The sequence below is a fragment of the Corvus moneduloides genome, chromosome 3 (assembly GCF_009650955.1).
Source record: "Corvus moneduloides isolate bCorMon1 chromosome 3, bCorMon1.pri, whole genome shotgun sequence".
Taxonomy (NCBI): domain Eukaryota; kingdom Metazoa; phylum Chordata; class Aves; order Passeriformes; family Corvidae; genus Corvus; species Corvus moneduloides.
The window spans coordinates 112035006-112057583 of record NC_045478.1 but is presented as its reverse complement, the minus strand read 5'-3'; the positions used below and the strand labels follow the sequence as shown (position 1 = coordinate 112057583).

The window sequence follows — 22578 nt, the reverse complement described above, 5'->3', positions numbered from 1 at the left end:
TTGTACCCTGGCTCGAAGGCAGAAATGCAGACAGCCTGTCTGCACCACCACTCTTATTTCCCTCCCTCCTTACAGAGACTCTGCACTGCAAATGCAGCTGCAGCACCATAATGCTTAACATGTAAACCAGTCAGTGTTACTTCTGGCTAGATTTGGGGGCAATGAAGAGCAGAAAGGCCAGTGACTTGCCCCAAATCGCGGTGAAAATTGGCAACGTAATTGGAAATAGAGTGCTCACCTGCAGAGATCTCCATGGTATCTTCAGTATATTGTCAAAATTCATCAAACTGAGGATTTTGCCACTGAAAACTGATTGCGCACAGGAACACAAGGGCTCAGGTTCCTTAAGTCGTTTGCAAACCAGAATTTGGAGAATAAATTCCTGTTTCTGTGTTAACAGAGACTTGGTTAACACTATGAGTCACATGGTATGGAGTGAGACATTCTTGTGTCTTCTAGATCTTATTTAAGTCAGACACAAAGAGTTTAGCCAGGCAGATCATGCACACAACAATTACTTGAAGCCTATGAGAAAACCCTCCAAGGGCTCATCTTGCTTCTTGAACAGCCAACATACAGAGGAGTTCCCTGCGATGCCTTTCATGATCTCTATTGTTCACAGGGTACTAAAGTAATGAATAGCCTTTATTTTTCCAAGTTTCAGTCACAGAATGCACATGCTACCATTAAAAGGAAAACAAAAGTGCAGAAATGCCAAGATACTATGTAACACACAGCCCTTCATCACTTGCATTGATGCACAGTGTTACAAATTTTATCTAATCAACTGACATTTTAAGTAGTGGAGAATTTAACAAGAATAACAATGTGGTGACAATTTAGTCTTTCTTACTCCTCCATAAAAACACTGTCTTCTGTTTGGTCTAGATTTAGGTCAAGACATTTCACTAATTTGCTAGTCATTAAAAAGATATTTTTATACCCAGCCTGTAATATTATACTCTTCAGTGATTATGATAGTTCCCAACAGAATTCCAGACTTGAAAATGAAGGCTGGGAAGCTGAGCTGCAATTATGATACTTTAAATAATTCCACAAAAGTAGAACCACTGTTAAATAATTTATAGTCTTTGATCTTGTCACAGATCTACTGAAATCTTCACATCACTCAAGCTAAATATTTTCAAACAGAAATGGGATAGGTTACTTCCCTCCACCCCCTTCTGTCACCATGGGAGCCGAGGAAAATAATGGTGCCAGGGGCCAAATTCTTCATTACTTTGGTGTAAGCTCTTTCTTGCATGAAAATTCTTCCTCTGGGGTTCAAACACATTCAGAGATATGTTTTTCATCGCAGCACCTTGAAAGGTTAAGAAGGTAGCAGTTATTTTTGAATCATAGAATCGTTAAGGTTGGAAAAGACCTTAAGATCCTCAAGTCCAACCATCAACCCAGCAACACCACCATTTTCACTCTTAAACCATGCCCTCAAAATAGATCTTCCTCCAAAGTGACATAATTCCCAATATTTTACAAAACAGAAAATGCAACCTTTCAACTCTGCACTTTGCACAGCTATAGAATCAGAATCATAGAACACCCCGAGCTGGAAGGAACCCATCAGGGATCCTCACAGTCCAACTCTTGGCCCTGCACAAGTCTCCCCAGGAATCACACCACCATGTGTACAAGAGCATTGTCCGAATGATTCTTCAACTCTGTCAGGCTTGGTGCTGCAATCACTTCTCTGGGGAGCCTGTTCCAGTGCCCAGCCACCCTCTGGGTGAAGAATCTTTCCCTAATATTGTACCTGAACCTCCCCTGGCTCAGCTTCAGGCCATTCCCTCTGGGTCCTGTCACTGCCACCACAGAGAAGAGATCAGTGTCTGCCCCTCCTCTTGCCCTCACAAGGAAGTTGCAGACTGCTATGAGGTCTCCCCTCAGTCTCCTCTTCTTCAGGCTGAACAGAACAAGTGACCTCAGCCACTCCTCATGTGGCTTCCCCTCCAGACCCACCACCTTACAGGCAAGCAGAGACAAGAGAAGCTTCACACAGGACATCAGTCCTCACAAAGTTCTGTGGGTCTGTGCCAGGAAGGTTGAGGGAGCCTCGCACAAGCCACACTGCCAAACCTCAGCAGCTGCCCTCAGGCCTAGAGAGGCACTGAACACAGACACTTTATTCAAGTAAGTGCCAGCTCCTAAAGGCTGGTAAACAGGGTCGTAGATGAAAATGCAGACTGTGCTAAACTGTGTTATTAAAACAAAAAAAAACCCTCTGTAATTTGTGGTCTGTTCAGTTGCAATCCACCTCAATGTGGTCCTTAATGGGGTCCTCAGCACAAGATAGAGGTGGACCTGCTGGACTGAATTCAGAGGAGATCACGGAAGATGATCCGAGGGATAGAACACCTCTCTTATGGAGGCAGGTTGAGAGAGTTGGGGTTGTTCAGCCTGGAGAAAAGGAGGCTCCAAGGAGACTTGATTGCAGCCTTCCAGTACCTTAACGTGGGCTTATGAAAGGAAGGGAAATGGACTTTTTATATGGGAAAATAGTGACAGGACAAGGGGCCGTGGTTTTAAACTGGAAGATAGCAGGTTTAAATTAGATGTTAGGAAGAAATCCATTACTCAGAGAGTGGTGAAGCAGTGGAACAGGTTGACCAGAGAGGTTTGTGGATGCCCCAACCCTGGAAGTGTTCAAGGCCAGGTTGAATGGAGCTTTGAACAATCCAATCTAGTAGGTGGCATCCCAGTCCATGGCAGGTGGATTAGAACTAGATAACCTTTAAGGTGCCTACCAATGATTCTCATGTCCTGCTACTCAGGGATACAGACTGTTCAGCCACTATCAAGTGCAGTGGCCAAATAACCTACTCTCTAGTGAAAGAGAGGTTCTCCATTAAAAACATGTTACAAAGTCAAATTCAGAAGCCCTGGTGTAAACTAAAGGCTCGCGCACAAGATCAAGCTATGCTGTTGGAAAAAATTTACCTCTAATTAGCTGAGCCCAATAGCTAAGACAAGGCAACATATCTTAAGTGCCTTTTGCTGGAGGCAAACTCAAGTCTGCATCCCGTTGCAGCCCACAAAGCCCACGCGCATGTGTACGTACCATTACAGCAGCTCTGCTGACTGATAACTTGTTAAATTGACATAACTTAACTGTCAGGGTCCTAAGACTAATGAAACATGTAAAGTATACCAGAAGTAACAGCAGCTTTCCAGGAAACACTTAATTTGCATTCTAATTAATGCAACGTGGGGCAGAAGTCATAAATAAAGGATTCAGTCACAGCTCACTGTATAATAGGCAGTCTAGTTTTACACACCTGATAAGACAGGCAAGTACTAATGTGGGGTTATGGAGGATGCCAGACCTAAACCAGCTCTTCACATCTGCAAGAGACAAAGGGGTGCAGCACCTAAAAAAAAAAGAAAGGTTTAATGCTGTAAATGTCTTTTGAAAGTTTCCCTCCCTAGGAACAAATCACTTTTTTTTCTTAGAAGATGACAAGTGTAAAGAAAATTTCATCTAGAGGAGTCCTTGAAGGTGTGACAAACAGGATTTGAACACCACACCTTCAGGCTTATTACCACTGGTGATGAGTAGTGTTCATACCCTGAATGCCCCAGTAAAGATTGGAGTCTCACTTTTCAAACAGCTTGCAGAAGTCTTCCCAAAATAGCTGCCACCACCAAGGAACTCTGCAAATGCTCCTTGAAACGGATGGGCACCCGGTCTGAATCTTGCTATTACATTTTTCAGACCTGTCACACATAGCATATTGCCTGCAATAGGCATTTTCTGGATTGGGTAAAGTTTGAGGATGGATTCCTGCTTTGCTCTCACCTATAGCCTCACTCTATCACGATTATGGTGTTCCAGCCACTCCCTTCTAGGACCATATTATGCAGTGAGCTCTGAACACAATGGGGCAGCAGAAAAGGAGGCTGGTTGCATTTAGCCACAATAAATTAATCTACATAAAACCATTCAGAAATTCAATTTTGATGTCCTCTCTTTGTGGGATGGTACATGTGGTTTACGTTACTTTGAGAACATTTTGGTAAGCACTCTGTTGTATTTATTAAATGCAATCAATTCAATTCAAGAAAAAGAAATTAAGTTACTTGCTTTCTAATTACAAATAAACAAAATTATTTTAAATATCCCGCTTTTCTTCCCTGCTGAAACTAAAGTATAAAAACTAGCCTATGTAAGTGACAGAAGGTTATTGCAAACCAAGCCGATGAAATGAAAGAGAACAGTAAATATCAGCACCATAATAAAAGTAAAGTCCCTTTTTGCTTTTAACTACTTCTCACTTGCTTCGCATTTCCCCACTACTCCACCACAAGCAGCAACTCTTTCCATGGAACCCTCTGTGCTCATTCATTTTTATGAAAAATACTTCCTTAGTGGCTATTTGTGTTTTTGCAACCATAGCGATAAAATATATTACTGGCAGAACTCTCAGGATTATAAATAGGTATCATTCTTTGTTTAATTTCAGTGAGCCAGGACAAAATCACTGAGGTTTTTGCACACATGACTTTCATTAGGAGCAATGTACAACTGAAAACACATCAGGGTCTTGCCTTTTATTTGTTCTTATTTCTATTTGTTTATGCCTTCGTGTAATTAGAAGGCTGGAAATTTTGGGGGTGTAATAGCAAAGATCTCAGGGAAAAAACACTGACAATGGAGGAAGGAGCAAACTCACTCACACTAGGACAGTAACTACCAATCTGTCAGAAAAGTATTTTGTTTTGAGGCTTTTGCATGTTTCCATTTTTGTTAAATTGTGTAAGATGTGTTACTTTGGTAAATATCCATCTAACTCCAAGTGCTACGAGTTGAGCGTGCTGTCAACACTGTGCTCAAAGAAAGCCTACTCTGAAAATTTAATACATTATTCCAGCTGAAACCTAACTGACAGTAATTTGCTTCCCAAATGCTTGGGGTCCCTCACTGAAGCCATGAGACCAGACCTGACATTTCATGTATCTCAAAGTCAGACAAGCAGTGCCAAAAATAACCATAAAAATGAGTGCAAGCTTTTCTTTGGGTCAAATCTTTCAAGGATTTTCCTTAAAATTCATATAAATTATCTTCAGGTAGGACTTGGAGCTCTTTCTGGGCTTGCAACCACTCTATATTATGAGCAAAGACTCAGTAAAACAACACAGAATTGATATGATAAATAGAGAAAGTCTGCAACACTTCACATTTGGTACTGAACCCTGCAGCAATCCCCATCTTCCCACCATGGCCACAGACAGAGGAGCCACCACAAAGACTAGCAGATTCCCAAGGGTTAACCAGCAATCGGTGAGTGTGGGGTCATATTCCAGACCAGGAGTGGAGCTAAGCCACAGTATTCACAAGAAGGGAGCTGAAAGGATTTGCCGTTTGGGAACCATTTCATGCCACCCTCAGACAAGTCTCACGTAGAAGTCAGCAGGACGCTCCTCTGGTTATGGACTGCAGCAGGATTTGGCTTCAGCTCTGAAGAAAAGGGATTCATAGGGGGAGCTTCTGGTAGCAGCATGTACACAAGGGAAGTTGGGCACAGCAGCATCTTTCTTTCAAAATCTCCCTGCTCCTGAAAGGCCACCCATGGGACACAGCCATCTCTCATGTAGCTATTGTTTTCTGTGGACATGTGCCATGTATTAACAGCCTCCCAGGCCTTGTGCAGAGAAGACAAAGACTGCCCTCTGCCTTTCTGCCTTCGGAGGCCACTTGCAGCACAAACAAGGCAAGGCACCAGAATACAGCTACCCTCCCAAAATAGGCTCCAGCAGCACCCAAGGTAGTTCCTACAGCCAGCATGGAAGAAATGGAAGGAGCCTTCCTGGAAGAGTTGCAACAGATCACCCCAAATCACTGATTTAGTAAGCACATACTCCAATTTAAGAGCCAGGGGCTGTATGGTAGTGAATCAGGAAAAAAAAAAAGGAACAGTTTCACACCAACATTTTATTAATTTCACCACTGCCAGGTCGAGCTTCTCTAGTACAAAGAAAATGCAAAGAGTGGGGGCTGGAATGAGAAGGCTTGACTCCAGAGCCCTTTCTCAAAACAGTGTTTTAAGGAGTGCAATTAGATTTCCTTGCAACCTTCCCCTTCATTCCCTCCTTAGCTTTTTTTTTTTGGGGGGGGGGGGGCAGGGTAAGCATTCCCCGCAGAAGCAGGATGAAATTTAACAACCAGCAGAGTTATCAGAAGCCTCATGTGTCAAATAAACACTACATTTCTCACAAATAGAAAACATACAAGTCATAAATCAAGGGTCCAGCACCGAGAGGCTTGTCATTGGGAAGGTGTCAGTGCACATGGATTTGGATGGCTGCTGCCCTCAGGCTGCCTGAAGGAAGTTTTGACCCAGGATATTAATACAGCTTATTTGATACAGAGTGAACCAGGCTGGGGCTCCAAGGTCTGTTTACATTACAAGACTGTGGGCCTTTGGGAGATTAACACCTAGAGAAAACGCATCTGTGTTTGTTCTGGGTGAGGCTACAATTTAAATTCTTACGTTATCACACAAACTAGACATGATAGATAATCAATGCCCTGTGATAGTTAGTACTGAGGAACTGAGCTAGTTCTTTTTTTGCAGGGTCATTATTCAGCATATCATTCTTGCCATGTTCATTTATATTTAAAGTCAAATCAGGCATTTATTTTCCTGAGACTTTTATGAATGACTACGTACATTTTCATCTCTCAACATAAAGCAAAACTGCCTGGATTATGTCAGTTCTATGCTTTTTTTTCAGGGATATAAAATATATTATATTGTTGCAAAAAATCATGTCACAGAAATCATACAGACATCAGACTAAAAGGAATCTTAAGAGGGCATCCAGTCTATCTTGTTACCTAGAAGCAGTACCAGGTTTACTTGCAGCCATGACATATGTCCATCAAACTTCTCAAAACCTTTAGAAGAGAGTCTGCAGCATCCTTGGGTAACCTATTCCAGTGATTAACAAACCTATCCATACAGACAGTTTTTAAACAACCAAAAGCCTTGTTTTGCTACTGGTGAAGCCAGTCTCTGGATTTTTTTTCACATCTTTAATCTACACTTTAGGTTAATCTACACCTAAGGAACTCCACCCTCTTGAAAACACTGACAGGTGAATGCAAGGCTAAAGACACACTGCACCTATAGATATCAAATTAAATACAAAGACATGATGGCAATCTGGGCAGAGAGAGCAACAGGCACAGATCAGGGTTTGTGGCAGTGCTGAGAGCTAAGTGTGTGATACACCTTTCACATGCCTGAGCAAGAAAAGCACTGATCTGCTAAATCTGAGTTCAGTTTCATTTCTACAGAGAGCCTTCTATTAAACACGTGTGAAAATACACTACTTGCGATCCTACGCTCCACAGCCACGGTGACTGATAGATCTGCATCCCCTTTCTAACAGCAGTTTCCTACAAGAATTATACCCGTCCTCAGACATACCTTTTCTAGACAAACACACACAAATCTTTCAATCTTTCAGCACAGACCATATTTTCTAAGTCTCAAATCATTTGGGTCATTCTTCTAGATTACATCCCACTTGTCTGCATCACTTTAAAAAGAATTGAAAAAACACAGGTCCAAAAATCCAGCTGCTGACTTCTTGCCACTGGACAGAGATGTCTTGCACACTAAGAGTTGCTCCCTTAATATCTCATCTTTTATTCCTGTTCCACTTTCCAGGCACTAAGGCTCCATCTTTTCTCCTGCTGCCAAGCCCCCTTGCAGCTACAGATTCTCTGACACATATTACTTTGCCGTTCTATAATCTGAGTGCCATCATACTGATGTATTTTTCTCAATGTATCATGTTCATTTGTTCTTCTAGTCTTGTGTTCTAAAGCACTTCTGTATACTCAGTCTAAATTTTACACTTTCTATCCGATCATACAAGCCACTAATGAAAATATTGATGGGAACAAGGCCCAAAATTAAGCCTCTTCAAGAGCAAAAGTGAATTCTTCTTTCAGCAGGTCATCACTGCTAACTGCGTTCTCAGAGTGGGGTTTTTAAAGAATCAGGCCCTCCCCTGTTATCCAGCCAAAATTTCTCCAGTTTACATGAGAGCATATAATCTCCCATACTGTCAAAAATCCCGGCTTGAATCAAGATGTATTACATTTACCACTTTCACCTTATCCACTAAGCCAGGGAAAGAAGGAAATTAGATTGGTTTAACATGATTTGTTCTTGACAAATATGTGTTGACTCTCTTTTTGTCACCTTTTTATCTGGATGATGCTTACACATGGACTGCTTAACAATTTGTTCTAGTATCTAATACCTCTTAAGATATCAAGGTTACACTGATCAGTGCATAACTCCCAAGACCATCTCCCTTCTCCCTTTTTTATAGATAGATACTACAGTCTGTTAAGAATTCAGTGCAGAAAAACGTGTATGTCTCCAGGAGAAGCAAGACTTTTTGTGCATGGTGATAGTGCCATGCACAAATTTAGACAAGAAACACTGAACTATTTTCTAGAATGCCTGGGCAAAAATGTAAGTTGAATTATCTTCTTATCATTTTGGGATGAGACAAAAATAAAGGAAGTCTAGGGTACATGACCAGCAATGAATATTGCATAAACAGAATCATTCATTGTCACAGAAATACGATCTCTATTATGTAACCTATTCCAGCCTCCTGCCAATGGATCATTATTTCCTACAAAATATTTTCCACTGCTTTGTTCAACAGAGATTTAAGCAAATCAGTAAATAGCTTCCCCGTACTTCCCTTGGGAAATTGTTGCACAGCTATATAATAGTCAGTTTGGTCTCACTGAAAACAGTAATACAATACTGAAACATATTTAATAGTAGTTAATTGTAACAATAAATATGTAGTAGCAATATTACCCCTCCTGGCCTTGTCCCAAAGAGACAACCGTTTCCATGCACAGATATTATACCTACTTACTCTTCTGTTCCCCCTCTGATTTCTGAATACTCACACTTTTTGTGTTTTCCACTGTACACAATGCACTTTAGCATCTGTAGAGATTCCTGGAGCATCCAGGAACGCCTGATCATCTATTTCTTGGGCGCAGTTATACCACATTCTCGTTGGTGTCTAGTATGGTTCTTGGTGCAGAGCCAAACTTTTGTCAAAGAGGTGATCTTGTAAACAGGAAGAACAAGAAAGAACACTATAATGGCATATATAATGCCTCATATACAATGCCTCATATATAATGCCTTATCACAATGACTGCTGAGACTTATTTCTTTATAGCAACACTTGCATCTATTGAAATGAAGTGGGATTAGATTTGATGTTGATTTCGGATGCCCAGCATCCTGCTCTCCCTTTTGGGTAGCGGCTGGGAGTGAAGAATAGCTGCAGTACCACATGATAAACCCACTGCATGAATAAATGCTGTTTCCCATTCTCCATGCGTTTAAATCAGAGGCAGTTGACCTGTTTAGGATATGATCTATTCAGATAATAAAACCCACATGGCACATAGTAAAATGTTTTAATCCATGATCCATGCATATATGTCTCTAGAAACAAAGATGGTTACAGACTGTAGCATATAAAATTTGCCCTGAGCTAGGAAGCCAAAGCCCTTTAGCACAGAGACATTTTTGAATTGTGAACTTTATAAAACCCAACTCATAAGTTCTGCAGATGTAGCTTATTGCTGAGAAAAATCTAAGATGTTAACTGCCAGTGTTAGCTCATATAAGCTGGTATTTGTAAGTGTACTGTATAACTTGTATTGTTTTTCTCACCTTTCCTATACAGTAAAACCAAGATATTGTAAATTAAGGCTTTGGCATAGGGGGGAGGGTAGCAGGGGTGTTCAGGAGTTTAATGGGGGTAAGGATGTGGTTTTGTCCTTTGCCATTTCTAAAAATTGTACAAATCGAAGGATATTTTTAAAGGGGATTTTACAACCTGTTTAATAACTTTTTAAAAGGTTCTAGTATTGCATCATGGGGCTATGGATACAGTAGGTCTTTTCCCGCACAAATGAACAAAGAACACACCCGAGCAATGCTTAGTAACATTAATAGCAGTTGCCATCCAAAAATCCCTTCTGCATTTTAAGCAAAGGAATCCAGAAAAGCTAGTTGGCTTGAAATATTATTTAAAGAAATGGGGTTTGGACACAGACCCACACAAGCTGTTTAGCAGCAGATTATCCAGACTGTATCAGTTTTCCTCAACATTATGCCTCCTTACGACTATAATTTTAAGTTGCTTTTATCCAACAGCAAAAAGGCACAGAAAGTTAATCAAGGCCCTGCACAGAGGGATGCCTTAGACTGATGACCACTGGCTCTTTCCTTCATCTGGCTGCAGACAAACACCACTCAGTTCTGTGTATCCATGGTAGAACTTAGCCAGAGGCTTTTCCTTTTGGCATTTCATGCTTTGGAGAAGCTTCTTCGCGTGCTAATAAAAATGCCAGGAAGACCAGCTGCTCTTAAACAGTTTGCAGGAAGGCAGATATAATTAATTCACAAGTTGGAAGCATATTTGACAGAAAGAATTGTTTTTGTTACCCCCAAACAATCGAGAAGCTCCTATGTGAAATGTGCGTGCAAGTACATCTGCTCTCACTTAAATCCATACATTTACACCACCCTAACTGAAGACACTGTAGCCATCTCTCACACTTAGCCATGAAGATGATTTGCAGAATAATCTAAATACTGCTGTGCAAGGAAAAGCTTGATCAATAGGCCCCATAACTTAGAACGTATGAATTTATGTTACTTTAATGGTATGTCCAAGAACATTAAGACCAATCAAAGTCTATCCAGCTGGCCACATTTACCAGAGCTTTGGCTTTCTTTAGGCCATCACAATTCTGACTTCCACCAAACCCAATTTCCAAGACTTACCGCAACGAGAACAGGATTATTTAAGCATTTTTCCCTCACTTTTTCTTTTTTTCAACCATATTCACATAAACTTGTCACCCATTTGCATACATTTGAGCAGTCTGCCTGACTATAAGGCATCTGCAGTTTTATGTTCATTTCTCTGACATCTGGAGTGCTATAAATTCAATGTTTGTCTTCATTTTTTCCCTTTCTCTCTCCCCCTATCCCCTAAAGAAGTATTGGCGGTAGCACAGATTAATCCAGTCACATTCAGATCCAAACTCACTGGAGATTTCCAAGCTTGAATGACTCAACTGGACCAAGAAGTTAAGAGTGGTGGGAAAAAAAACATCACTGGTGCCTCTGTAAGGAAAAAGCAGCATTGCCATCCGCTGCAACAAGATTCAAAGGAAAATACTAACAATGAACAACCAAAACGGTTAACATTGCCTCAGGGCACTTTGGAAGAGAACACTGCGGCAGGTATGATGAGCTCTCACCCACTTCTGCTACGTTCCTGATGGGGAAGCAGGAGTTGATGCCAACACCCTGGGGAAAAACATGCCTCAGAACAGCTCCAGGCTGACCAACTGAGCAACTCAGCCTCTCTCTGTGTTTCCCTTGGGATGACTAGACAGGTAAGGGACCACCATACCAGGGAGTGTGGGGACACTGGACATTGTACTGTAAGCATGGAAGCTGTGCACGTGTTTAGTGGGAATGTCTGGAGTAGCTGAGCACCTGAAAGGGATCCACAAGAACAACTTTGCAAATCTCCAAGATATTGCAACACACAATACAAATGTACAATTAAGTTTTGTAAATTTGGCCAGACACCAAAGGCTTTGGAATCTGGCTGAACACAAAGTTCCCTGATTCTTCCCCTGACTCTCAGCTTTCCCTGCAGACTGCATCAAAAAGTACAGATAATACCAGGCTGCTCATTCTCCTGCTGCCCATACAGTGATATATTTTTCTTGCTCCATTGGGACAAATGAAATAAGAGAAACGAAAGCAGGGTCAGCCTGGTGTCTGTTGAGGGATCATCTCTTACTAACCAAGAAATGGCAAAATCCTCCTAAAGGTTCTTTGGGGAATATTTATTTTGTCCCGCGCTTTTACTGTAATTGTGTTAATCCGATAGATTTGCTAAGCAGCAAAGCGTTAACTGGCATGTCTGAGGAATGCCTGTTGGGGAATGTGTCTGCATGGGAAGAGGACTGAAAATGCAGTTTACATAAGGGTACAGACTGTATCTGACAAAGAATACATTATAGTATATGTTTCCTTCATGGTAAAATATGATGAGGTAATGGGGAGCAGGGTTAAAAGCTGAAGTGACTATATTTATGTGTCAGGTTCAAGAGGTTGTTTCAATTTCTAGACCCAATCAATGACAAACTTCAGCTCTGCTTCTGTACATGCTTCAATAGGCTGTGAGGGGTGGCTACTGTGTGTACAGCTAGCAAACATTTCTGTGCTAGACTACTTTTATTCTCTTAAACTGGCATTTTGAGAGGTAGGTGTGGTGCCAAGCGTGACAGAAAAGGCACATAGAGCAGGGAAAGAGTGAAGTTAAATTATGTGGAATTGACCATAATGAAAAATCTGGGGACTAAATCAAACCTGCAGCTATTTTGTCTATCACTCATCTACACATCTTCCCTCCACCTAAGAAACCTCCACCTTTGAACAGGTGATTGTCTTTACAAACTGCAGGGCACATCAGGGGAATATTTTAACAGTTTCATTTTCTCTCCTACTGAGTTACGCTGCCCACAACCTCTGGGATCACACAGGATCCAAGAGCCCACAGGTTTTTTTTGCTGTTGTTGGCTGCTCTCGCTGCTAGAGCTCAAGTCCTGTCAGCAGAAGCTTCACAGCGGATGCACAGGGAACCTGCCTAACATGTTACAAACTGACACAATTCCAGCAGTAGCCAGTGGTCTCACATAATGCAGTTATTTTTTCCAGGCCTGTTTTCTTCTTCCAGCTGAGTTCCCAAAAGGCAGCAATGCTTTAATGGACCCACACAGTGAAAAAATGAACAACAGCAGCATCCAAAAGGCTTTTGTTTGTTATTGCATCCAGCCCTTCTGGAGTTCTCAGATGAACTGGAGGGCGAGCTTGGCTAACACTTCCTGACAGAAGTACTGAGAGGGACTGTCCCAAAAGTTTCACATGTCAGAGCCACCCCACTTTCCCCTACGCTACTTAACTAATGAGAAATGAGTGGATCAAAGTATGTGAGGTCTCTCAGATACCTGCCTGCTTCCTCCCCCTTCATTTGCCTGAGGACAGCTGGTCATCTCCAAAGATGAGAGGGCATGTCTCTAGACTGTCACACATGCAAGGGCTTTTGTAAAGCATGAGGAGCACTTGGGCCACTAATACAACACAATGCAGCTTTGCCACTCTGAACAGAGGAGATATTCCAGGGCTCAGGACTGATTGGTGGTTTGGGTTTTTGAAGCAACATCCAAGGATCTTCATTTTCAGTAAAATCTAAGCTGTTGAAATTCCCAGCTGACTCTGGAAATCTTTGCCACGAGGCTTTCAAATCTACATTGACCAATGTTACAATAAGCCATTTCTACCACCTATAGAGCTCTGGCTTATAAGCAGAGCCAGCAGCTCAGGACAAAGGCTTGTTCATGATAGATGCAAGAGACAACCTGACACCAGCCCAGGTGAGAGCTTGCTTGATCCACGTGAAGCCTTGTCAAATGCAAAGCCAGTAATGGGAATTGCAAAAGTTCACACTGGCACAGATATGCTGAAAAGCTGCCTACTCCATGCCTCTTTCCTTCTTGCCACAAGAACAAAAATGAAAAATATCCCTTAATTCCTCTGAGGCTTCATCCATGCAGTTACCTACAGGCCATGCATGCAGTCGCTCTCCCACATCATCCCTTCTGCCTCCCCCCACTTTGGCACATAGCGCCTGATGAACAGTTTCAATTGCTTGAACAATGATCTTGGAAGTAAAGTATTTCCCTCCTTGCCACAAATCTTTATAAGTAGTGAAATAAACACCACAATGTGCCTTCTTCCAACAGCTGGAAAATTATGGTCTGACTGAAATGACATCATTGTGTTTTCCTATGGAATTTCTGTGCTGTGAGATTTCAGGGAGAAACTGTGTGGTGGCTTGAGGTGGGGTGAGAGAATGCTGTGTTGAAGTGGACGAGTAAAAAAGGTAAAACCGTCTTAAAGAGGCTCTACTGTGAAATAAATGTTTACACAAATACTGGAAAGGTTCCTTAAAAACAGATCAGACAGGCTGTTCCTTGGCTCACAGCCGTTCCTTGACTCCAGCCTTCAACAGCCGTAGCCACTCCAGCATACAATATGAAGTTTCTCAACAACTTATATGGTTCTTCTCTTTTGTCTCATTACATCACTGAAAAAAAAAAGATGTGGAAGATATACCCCAGTAAGGGAATATCTCTGTCAAAGCGACATTGCAATTCTAGCAGCTTTTCGAATGAGACAGCATTAAATCTACACACTTAATTACATGCTCAGTTGTGGATGTCAACAGAAAGTGTGTAACCACACCAGGGGTACTGCAATTCCCTTTATTGCACAGAGGTCATGTGGAAAAGGAAGATTACTTCCTAGCAAGTTAGAATCAGGTCCCAAAATGTGCCTCTGGACTAGCACGGACAGAGTGCAAAACATTTGGTGGTAACAAAGTTTAAAACTGAATTTGACCAGTTGGTGAGAGTAGGAACAACTCCCCACTCCTGTCAAGAAATGGCAAGTTCCATTTTTCATTGTCATTGCATTTTTTTTTCCAAATTTCTTTTAATTCCTTACCATGCCAGGGCCACCCGATTTGCACTCCCTGGTCCAGCAAGCCCCAGTATCATTAAAAGGTTTGGTCACCTTCACTGAAACTCCTTTGGGCACAAGTCTCAGTAGCACTCAGTGCAACTAAGTAGTGCAGTTTGACACACTCGATAGAGGGATTAAAAAAAAAAAGTCACTGAAACCTAAGAGAAATTTTGAATTGTCTTTGGTAATCAGTGTTTCACTATAAACTACCCACTTGCACCAAATCATAGCTGTGGGAAACCATCAGCAGCACTGGGGCTGACTACAGGCAGTAATCACGCTGAACATGAAAATCAGATATGAAACAGAGCATGCAAATAAGAGAAAGACAAAAGACATCTTTGTTGAAATTCCCTTTCCATTTTAACTCATATAGAAGGCCTCAAAACACCTTCTCAGTGCTTTGGAAAAACCGCAAACATTTTCAATAGCTCTGATTTCTATACACTTTTTCTTACTTTTTCACCCTGCCCCTCCCAAATAACTATATAAACAATCAGGGTGGCATTGCTAAAAAGTCAACATGTATGTTAAAACTTTCCCCAAAACAGGGATAAACTCAATCACCTTGTGAAGTTTTTCTACATTCTTTTTTGTTATGCAAATGACCGAACATCATATATTCACACCTGGAATTCCATGCTTCATTTGTTAACTTTTCTTACCATTGCTACTGTGATAAGCAATTCCATCAAATTATTAACTTTCAATTGCTCTATTTAGTGGGGTCAAGAATGAAGAGCAATGAGGGTCTATCTTCAATACTTTGACAAAGAATGAAATTGATGTATAACTGTGCATATGATTTTAATGTATCCAGCCCTATATATAAACACAATTTTGCGTGATTTATATCCCTAATTAGATTCCCATGGCAACATTCTTCAGCTAACAATGTGTATCATAATCACCTTTTCTTCATACAAATGATTTCCTTAACTTTGCATGCATATCTTAGCAGGTTTTATTTTTAAAACTCGTGTTAACAGTTTCTCTCTTGTTACCAGTAGGGGTGCTACAATAAGAAACTAATTTGCTGTAAAAATTACTCATTTGTCAAATAAGCATTAAAATAATTGTTCCCCTTTTGACTGTTACCCTGCTGTTTCCAGTCATTTTCAAAAACTAAATTATTTACTCATTTGAAAGTTCAGCTGTGCATATTTTAATTGATATTCCCTCATAGGACTCATATTGTTAATGACAATAATTAACCCGAAATGGCTGCTAAATAATTATGCTGAAAAGATACAAAGTATTTGTGCAGAAAGTAAAATCAGCATTTGAGAAACCATCAAAACGTACAACTTTCCTATTTTATGACAAAGCATGGTAATAGTTCATAATCAAATTAAGGATGAAAAGGAAAGATGTAGATTACATGCTTTGATGCAGAATACTTTATGTTTCCAATATAGCCTGGTATCCTAGCTAACAATGTGTATTCAGTCATTTTAATAAATCCCGGGTATTGCTATTCCAGATAGTAATATAATGTATTCTCATGAAGTCAGTGCAGTTAGAAACATAGTAAACCATCCATTAATAATATTTCTCTGCCATCTATCTATTGCATTTCATTCCAAGGAATCAGAGCCCCGTAATAATTTATAGCTTATGGAATTAATGCTGAAGGCTTTCTTCTGGCAAGGATTGTTGATTTCAATGATGAGAGCTAAAAGCTATTCAGGCCCAGCTTCTTTCTCTGGACACATCCCAGGCCAGATGCATTACCGACCGATTGTTTGTGGAACCATTTGTACCGGTACGAAATCATTTTTGATTTAGCTCCTCTGCTTGTCGATAGCGCAAGTTACGGATGAAGCGAGCTCTGTATGCCCTGCTAAACAGACACAGGATGGGTTTGTCTACACGGGAAACAATCTGAGTTAACTAAGGATGTGATTTTAATGTGGGTTTCTATATACAACTATATTAAGCCCATGTGGACTCACTCATTCAGAATTAAAATAGCTCTAATTCACTTTAATCTAATTCACTTCCAAAGACCACAGAGGGGTTTAAAGTTGTTTAATCTATTTGAACAGCTCATTTGAATCCACATGCCCAAGTGTCCCCACAGACACTCACACAAGCAAACAAAAACCCAATAAAGTAGTAGAGAGGTTAAGAGAGGTTGGCAGAAAGTTTTACTTCCTGGCTTTTTGGTGGAAAATTTGGTTTTCAACTACATAGTCTCTTTGAAAAAGGTGTTGACATTCAGTGTTATTAAATTTTAGCTGGAAACTGAGTACCCTTTCTTTTAGAAATTAGAACTGCTGCTGCAGTATTATTTGGTCGGCCATCACATATCCTCATAGTCTTCAGTCCAAGTAGTTAGCCCAGCACACTATGGTCAGGGACAACCAGGATGACAGATAAACCCAGGTTCATCAGAGAAATGGCTTTGGAGCTAGAATATATATTTACCATCATAGACCAAACCACTTTTAGCCTTTGATTTGTTATTAAAATTCAAGAATTTGAAGGCAGAAATAACTGTCTCCCCTTACCCCCTATACACCCAATCAGTCCTACCTGAAAAAGCTTTTCCAGTAGCCCACACCAACAGAGTGTCCTCAAACTGAAAGGTTAGGTGATGCTTGCAATAAAACCAAACACTCGTCATCTATTTGGAGATCATCCACTCTATGATCTTGTGCTAAGCTCTTGGAGGAATACAGATGCAGCTGAAGTCACAGTTTAAAAGTCACCAAGTCCTGGCATTTTGCTCTTGTTGGAGGAAAGGGGTTGTTTGAAGGAGCAACAGGGTCTCTATTCACAGGCTTAGGTGGGTGTTGACAAAAAGCATATTTTTAAAAAATGCTGGTACTTTTGAAGAAGTAATTCCTAATTTTTGAATGCTGTCATTTAGTAAAATGCTTCATTACAGCAATTTAAGTACTCCTGTCCAGAGAACATTAATATGAATGCATCTGTCTTGTTCACTTGAATTACCTCTGCAATTCCTGTATGTTTTCACATGCAGCTCTGGGGGTTTGCATGTGTAACCAGCAGCACTCAAAACTCAAGCATGCCTCTGTGGAAGTTTGGCTTATTTAGAGCTACCTTCCACATGCTCTAAGTTATATTTTGGATTTTGACATTTAAGACGAATAGCCAACAGACAAAGAGCATATTTATGAAAAAAAAATTCTTTTAATTGCTCAACCTATTCCTGCCTAAAAAATAAGTGCAAGCTATTACTGGCACCAAACGACTCCCAGTTTTCACTGGCCAGCAAAGCTGCATCTGCAAGTTCAATGAGATCAGTAAACAGCGTAGGTTAAGTAACTGATTACTAATATTTTCCTTGAGCTACAAAACTTTTAAATAAACAACAACAACTGTGATCACAGTAACCTTCCAGAGGTTAACAGCATGCAGGTGGTCAATTGGAATTGAATGCAAACCAGACGGCTGTGGCATTATAAACTGAACATCTCAGTTCAGTTTGCTTCAGGAATTGGGTCTTCTTTCTCAAAAGCCTCAATGATACAACACATAAATGTCAAAATGACAAAAATAAGGAAGTATGTAATAGACTAAGCATTTTAATGCCTTTTCTGGCTCACTTTACAGGATGAACTGTCTGTGTTGACCACATTTGATGGCATCAGTATTTAGAGTGGCTGTGTGCATGAGTTTTTAACAGCTGACATAAACAGAGATGGCCCATCAACCAACTGAGCTGTGCTGTGGGCTTGTTGTAAACCACTGGTATGATACATTTTATACTTCATTTATGATGCCACTTCACTGACCTTGAAAGACAGTTCAAAGCATTTGCAATCAGATATTGAACTGGAAGCAGGTTCAAATCCAGCTAGTGATGGTATAAGCACTGATCAGAATGGATTACTTATATCTGTAGACCTTTTTTAAAACAGGTGTCTCAGTCTATTCTTAAGCAGAGAGGAATAGCTAATACAATTACTGACCACCAAGACACTTATTTGAAAGGTCCCTCTGAATAAGTACAGATTTGAGTTACAGGAGCTGAGAACCACCTTGTCCAGGATAAATGTTTGTCCAACATCATCAAGAGGGGCTGTGAAAGAAATCTGGATACATCATCCCTGATAGGGACTCCTCTTAGAGGACTAAGCAAAACCTGTGTGGTTCTCAAACACACTTAAACTGAGCACCTGAGAAATGTAACATAAGTTTGACTTACAGTGGACATAGCCTGGCAGAAAAGTTCCTACTGGAAGGGAAAACAAAAACAGAGGAGAAGCATTGAAAAGGCCTTCATCCCACATCAAGCTTTGGGTAAGTTCAGAGCACAAAGCATTTGATTTACCAGCTTCTAGCAAAATGCTTTTGAAAGCTGGAATCTCCTGCCTGCTTACCAGCCTGTCCACGCAAACGAATGCCCCAAACCCATAGGCCCTGCAAAGGGCAGAAGCGTAAAACATAGAACCATGACCATGTCCACATACACCAGCCAGGGCTTGGATTCTATGGAATAGCACCAGCACTTCTGAAACTTGACACTGCTCAGAGATGCACATTCAGTTTGAGTGGCTGCCAGTAAATAAATACAAATCCGTTGTCATGGGTGTTTTGTAATGACCGGCTCCTTAAAGCTAGTAACACTCACCTCCTAATGAAGCAATTTGCCTCTAGGTACAGTTGTTTCTCAGGCTGCAATATCACCTTCCAATCTGCTGTCCTGTATCTTAACCCAGGCTGTGAGTCACAGGTAGCTCCAACGTGCTTGTATGCAGCAGTATGGTGCCAGTGAGGTCAGGGCACATGTCCCCAGTCATCCTCCCGCAGCTGCTTCAAACCAGCCACTGGAAATAGTGAAATTACAGAGATCTGTAAAGTGTGTCATCACATTGTCATTTGTGCAAGGTTCACATAAAATCACTGAATTGTTAAGGTGAGAAAAGACCTCTTAAGTCATCAAGTCCAACCATCGACCCAGCACCACCACCGTGTTCACCATTAAACCATGCCAAGTGCCATATCCAGTCATTTTTTGAACATTTCCAGGGATGTGCACCACTTCCCTGGGAAGCCTGTTCCAGTGCTTTATAACCCTTTCTGCAAGAAATTTTTTCCTATTGTTCAATCTAAACCTCCCCTGGCACAACCTGAGGCCATTTCCTCTCATCCTATCATTTATTACCTTGGAGAAGAGACCAACTCCCACTTGGCTACGACCTTCTTTCAGGGTGTTGTAGAGAGTGATAAGGTCTCTGCTGACCCTCCTTTTCTCTAGGCTAAACACTCCCAGCTCCCTCAGCTGCTCCTCATCAGAACTGTGCTCCCGACACTTCCACGGCTTTGTTGCCCTTGTCTGGATACTCTCCAGAACCTTTGTTCCTGTGCTGTGCTGCTTATGGAGGACACATTTCCTCTGCACACACATCTACCCGCTCACAGCTGATCCCTCCTCCACGGCCCTGCACGGGCAGGTATCTGCTGGCCCTAGATCAGAGCTGCACACGTGCACCACACTTCCATGTTTCTCCCAGCCAGCCAAGCTGGGTGGCCAAACCTAAGCAGGGAGCGGCTGAGCTCCAGCTGCAGCCTTTCCGTTACTGGTAGCACCAGTTGTTCCCTCTTCTTTCCTCTGAGCCAAAATTTTTCAGAAAATTTATAGGAATTTCATAACCTCCATAAAATCTGGTTTAAATCGGCCAGTTCAGAAGTTATTAGGGAAAACAAACACTCTGGCAAGCTTTTAACACACTAACAAGGCCTTCAACCTCAGCAAACACTTAGAAAATTGAGTGAACAATTGAACACTGAATATTTTGAACCTTTAAAATGCAGGTTAACCTGTGCTGCAATGAATGTCCAACGTTATCCGTTTCTGAAAACAGCTCTGTTCTGCTTGCCCTGTATTTGTTCTGTATACATTTATATCAGCTGAAAGAAAACACTGAACCAAGATGTTCCTCCCAAAACCTAGGAACATTTCTATTACTAAGAAATTCAAGGAATAAGGTTTTGTATCTCACCCGAAGCAATGGAGCCTCAATTCCTTAATGATATGATGATTCTGTTACAAACAGGAACTTTGACTTCAGCTCCGAGGCAAGAACATGCAGCAATGGACTGCATGGTGCAGAGGAGTGTTTTTTAGCCTCTTCAACTTCAACCAGCATTACCTGTGAGTGATACATTACAGAATTGAATGCCAGAAAAGTGGATTTTAGAATAAAAAGTATAGTGTTTCATAATTTGATTTAAATCAATTATACCATCTCTCACTGGAATGCTCATGAGCTTCAGAAATAAAATATATAAATGAAACCAGCTGCTCTGGATACTCTCTCCTTGGGATAGATTTCACTTGAACTCAACCAGCTTTCTTCTGCAGCAAGTTATTGTAATGCAACATCAGAGTGGAGAGCACACAGTGCTCTACAAATTACTGCAAGGTAAACAGTTTCGGTTAAAAAATGCAGAAGATTAAAATCCTTTCCTGCAATGGCTGGCTAAAATCTGAGGAATTACTGATTCCTCTGGGGCTGACAGGGAAACCGAGGTAGTTATTGGCACCTCAGCAAGATCCATTAATTTATAGCTATTTACTATATCACATAATCTTTCTGATTTGTCTCAGTCTGGAGCCCCTCTGTGCCCGACAGCACGGAGGTCTGCAGTGTTTAGAATGAACAATAATTAAAACTGGAGAAGCACCATGCAACCAAAGCTCCATGTTCTTTAATCTCCAAGTCTAATGCATGTGTAGATTTTGGCATCACTCTTAAAATGATTGTTTGTAACTAAATACCGTATCTCAGTGCTTAGATACCGTGATGACTGAGCTTTTCATAAATCAGAATAAATATATAAGGCAAAATCCTGGCTGTACTGAACTCAATGGGAGCACTGCCAGCTACTTTAAGGGAGCCAGGGCTTCGTGCAAAAGGTTTTCAGCAGCCCAAGCTGTCCAGTGTTTTGGTTGCAGTATTTTCAACTCCATCTAAAGGCCTCTTTTCCCATCCAGCATCTGCAGTAGCATGACATTGAGATAAAATTGCACACTCAACTCCCAGCCAAAGTAACAGGAGAATATTCTTTGTTAAAATAAGGGGCAATTCCAGCTTCAATTGACAAAAGCGACTTACAAAATCCTCTGAATTTGTGCATGTGGATTCCCCCAGGATTTTTCTGTTCCTTATGGCAGACGGGCTCCTGCCCAGAGTGGAAGGGAGCATCCTCACGGGGTTTCTGCTCTGAAGCATTTCAGGTGGAGTCTTTCAACACTCCTCTTACCAAGGTAAATGGTCCATTAACTTAAGCAAGGAAGTATTGCCAGCAGCAGGCAGAGAAGTATGAGGGCATCAAGTACCACCACCACCAATTTTAATATTGTTTTACAGTTCACGTTATTTTAGAGTTCATTTTGGAAACATGCAGAAACAAAACAAAGGAAAACTCCACCTCTCCTCTCTTTTTGATCTTTTCACAAAGAAACAATCATCTTCTCATACAGATGCTTATGTTATCGAATGTCTTAAATTCTTCTATAGTGTTACACCAGTTCCCTTCAAAGTGAATAAATGTCTCATAGGCAAAAACCCAGCTTGTAGCCGAAAAAAAGATAATTTTCATAGCTACGGGCGCTTAAATTTCCCCCAACTTGAATAATTTAGAACACAAAAGAAGGTGTCATATGCAATAAGTGGTGTCTCAGGAGAGTCAAGTGAAATAATGACATATGCACTACACCATCAGGCTAGCAAACTCCATTTATATTGATACATTTTAAAGACTTGCATTCCTAAGAAACCAGTACCAGAAATGTGTTTGTATAGGATTAACAATGTCAAATTAATATGCATGATAAGACAGCAGCTTCTATAACAATAAAAACCAAAATTATTTTTAAATTACTTATGTCTATAAGTCCAAATGTTCCTGT

At 41.0% G+C, this 22578-nt stretch overlaps 1 long non-coding RNA gene across 4 annotated transcripts in view; it reads right to left on the bottom strand.

Annotated features, from left to right (window-relative positions):
* Positions 1-244: 244 nt before the first annotated feature.
* The window catches only part of LOC116441541, a 70279-nt gene continuing 47945 nt past the window's right edge, over positions 245-22578 (bottom strand). For 3 of the 4 annotated variants that reach the window (XR_004239123.1, XR_004239121.1, XR_004239122.1), the window contains exons 5-9: positions 20666-20815; positions 19294-19489; positions 8966-9131; positions 3294-3386; positions 245-1321 (exon numbers count right to left, since the gene is read on the bottom strand). This is a non-coding gene — a long non-coding RNA (uncharacterized LOC116441541). The remainder of the gene's footprint in view (positions 1322-3293; positions 3387-8965; positions 9132-19293; positions 19490-20665; positions 20816-22578) is intronic. The other variant, XR_004239124.1, reaches the window with a different exon arrangement.